The sequence below is a fragment of the Marmota marmota genome, unplaced genomic scaffold (genome assembly GCF_001458135.2).
Source record: "Marmota marmota marmota unplaced genomic scaffold, marMar, whole genome shotgun sequence".
NCBI lineage: Eukaryota > Metazoa > Chordata > Mammalia > Rodentia > Sciuridae > Marmota > Marmota marmota.
Window position 1 is genome coordinate 3,443,205 of NW_025999991.1, and position 3,757 is coordinate 3,446,961.

Here is a 3,757-nt window from a genome sequence, read left to right on the forward strand (position 1 = left end):
TCACTTCTGTGATACTGTATTTGTCAGAATCAGTTCAATAAATCCAACCCAGGTTCCAGAAGAGGGATTATAAGGAGGTCAAGTCCTCTAGGGCCCATCTTAGAACTGCCCACAGTACCACATCCTCTTCATGTGCAAAATATGTTGACCCCCCTCCCCAAGCCCTCAAATCCTTGCCCCACAACAGCATGGGCTCCAAGTACAGAAAACTCGTTACATAAAACAGGTCGTGAGATAAATCAGGCTTCTCAATACAACTCCTTAGGCTCAGTTGTTCAACTATAGATCTCTTCTCAAACTGTAATATTTTCTCAAAACTTTGAAACTAAAGAGACAAGTTATTGCTTCCCCAAATCCAACATCCAATGATGGAATAAGCATAATACAAACACTATACATATTTCTGTTCAAAATTGGTGAAAATGGAAACAACAGAATTACTGGTCCATAATGATTCTGAAATCCAGATGAAGAAATATTGAAAATGTGGATTAGCTGTCAAGGTCAGAGTATAATTACCCATAATTCTTTGCTCTGCCCTATAGACTGTTGGTTCCTCCTCTAAGTTATCTCTACTTTTTCATTAAAGTTAGCATATTTTTGCAGTTGGCCAATTCTCTCAGCCTGCTTTAGTATTGCCAGGACAGTATTGGGATTCCAAGTGCCTCTCCTCATTCTGGATTTTTTTGTCTGGCAATGTTTCTGCATATATAACTCCTTTTATAATAATAGTTGAATAAACTAATGAAATAGTTTCCCACAAAGAGAGAGGAAAAACAGAGAGGAAGGAATCACAGGTCAATGTACTTGTTTGATAGACTCAACTTTGAAAGTTTGTAAATATTTCACATAAAACTAGAAAAATAGATGAAATACTTAACATTGACTCTCCCAACATTAATTTCAATCAGAAATATCCTTCAAAATTGAGAACATTTTTTTTCCTTTGGAAATATATTTCTATAGTAAAAGAACTCCCTTACTTTGTAGCAGAAAAGTTCAGAAACACTAGGAAACACATTTTCTCTCTCTCTCTCTCTCTCTCTCTCTCTCTCTCTCTCTCTCTCTCACACACACACACACACACACACACACCATACATGCACTCCATGCAACTAGTTTATGGAAACTGAAATTAATTCCCCATTCCCCATTTTTGAAACCAAGGGTTCAAGAGAAGTAATGAATTCTAGGTCTGGAGCTGGAAGTGTCCAAGATGAGACAGGAATACTTCTTGTCAACAATAAAGCTGGTACTGTTCTTGAGCATCTGTTAAAAGCACAAGAATGTCAAGTGAAGCAGCTCCTTCTGTCCAAATACAGAAAAGAATGACCATGAGTTATTGAACTACAGGAAAATCTTCTAGTATAAAATGGAAAGTTATTCTTAATTTATTTGTTTGGTTTTGTTTTTAGTAAGGGAATTAGAATTCATAAATCCAGGAATAAAATAAATTAGAAGGCCATAAGTTTTCAATTCTAAATGAAATAATACATGTAACCAATAATCATCTGTGGCAGCAGAAGCAATTAGTACAAAATTGATGGAGAATTTTATAATATCTTTAATAATTTTAGATGAAATTTATACTTTATATATTTTACAATTCTATAATGACAGCATTTTAGAATTCAGGGTGGAAGCATTTTGACACTGTAGTTAAGTGGACAGCTAGACATGTGGTCACCTGCAATGTGATTCAAAGAAATATAAATATTTCTTATGGATTATTTTTGGAGAAAAAAAGAAGAATATAATCAAATTTCTAATTCACATTGGTAGTTAATAGGAAATGTGGAACTTATATGAGTATATTAAATAATTCCATTAGGATACAATGAACTCAATTCATAGTTGGGAAAACTTAATGACAAATAACAGTATTTTCAACCTGCAAACAAATAGCACACACAAATTGTTCTATCAGAAATTTTAAAATGAAAAGCAAATATAGGAGAATATTTAAATTATTTAAACATATTAGTGGTCTTCATAAATATAAAAATGCAGGTACAATCATTACATAATCCTTAAAAGTCACAGTTGCCTATCATACCTGATCATTATGTAAGCCTAAAACAATTGCTTAGACAAAAAGTAATCCCTAACTTCTGTGGACGCAGATTATCATATAAATGAAAAAGGAAGTGAGTGATCATGAAAATTGCAACAGTTCCAAATTCAATCTCAAAATTTTGGCTGTGTAATAGAACATTCCAATGCCTCAGTTTCCCTCTCTAGTAAATGGCGACAATGCTCCATTAAACATTTATAGTTGCAAAGGACTGAATGAAATGTTGTATTTATATTTTAGAAAGCAGTCGTGTATACAAGTGGAATAGAAACATGTCTCAGGCGTTTAGAGGAGGCATCACGTGGAGTTAATAGGGGGCTTTGAAAACTTTCTCAAAAGCCAGAAAGAAATTGAGAGCTCATTTCTGAGTGAAAAATCCAATGAACTCTGCCATGTTATTTTAAATCTCTGCCAAAGCATCTGGTAGTTTGCATGGTGGGCAGTCCAAAACAGAAAAGAGAGAGAAAGAGGTGGTGGTGGGGGGGGACAACTTGCTACATGAATGAATGACTGGAATAGGGCATGTCGAAATTCGGGATTTCCACTGGGCTCTAGATGGAGACTTTTGCTAAGGATGGGACAAAAATCATCCTTGAGATGCACATTTGTTTGGGACGAAGGACGTGCTAACTTGTCCTCCAAGCTTTTATTTATTTATTTTTTCTCAATCAAATTCAGTTTCTTCTCTTATTCTGATTGTATTCCAAATAGGGCTAAGACATTTTAAATGAAAACCTGGAAAACACTGCTCCAGGTAATAAACAGAAATAAACTGTTTATTATAATCTTCCGAACATTCATTAAATATAAAGTATTTATAAATAAAGGAGTCATAATAACATCTTCAATATTTAGGCTTTTATTTTCTAGTTAGGAAAACCTGAGCCACTGAGTGCTCAAAGTAGTCCATGTATTGACAGTATTCAACATTCAATACTCTCTTTTCCCTTGAATCTCAGAAAACTATAGCATTTTTTTTTTAATTAAAGTCTTTCCAATGCATTAAAAAATCTACTTCTAAATATCTGTTCCTACACGGGGCGGGGGGAGAAGTTCTCCATTCCTTTGATTTCACGAGTTGAACATTTCAGGGCAGCCGCTGATCACAGCGACGCTCTCTATTTCCCGAGTAGATGGAGAGCCGGGAGCCGCCGTTAGTCAGAGTTAACTGAAACGCGTGCATAAATCAAGCCCCCTGGGTCGGTCTTGCTTCTGGAGCGGAGGAAGTCGGCGCCGGGCTGCCTCGCCTGATTGCTTCAGTCTCTTCAACGGCAGGAGGATTAGACACATGCGCAGGATTGGTCTCTTTGTGTGCACCGGGAAGGGTTTGGCGTCGATTTACACTTCCTAACGGGGCAAAGACCTGGAGCGGCCGCGTGTGCCAGGGAATAACAATGCACTGTAAACACCACCCCTGAAATAAACATTGCCTCCCGCGTGGCGAGTCTCCCCACCGCCCGGTCCCCGGTGTCCAGCTTGGGAGGGGAGATCAGGAGCCCGGGATGGATGAGACCTGTCCTTAGGCATCCCGCACCCGGGAGCGCGTAGCGGGCACAGGGAGCGGCGGAGCGGGGGCGGGGGCGCGGGGTGGCGGGTGCCGCTCCCCGCCCGACCCGGAGTGATGGAGCGCGTCTTGCGAGCAGTCTTCGAGCCCAGCCACCCCGCGGGCCCGGAGGGAGGGAG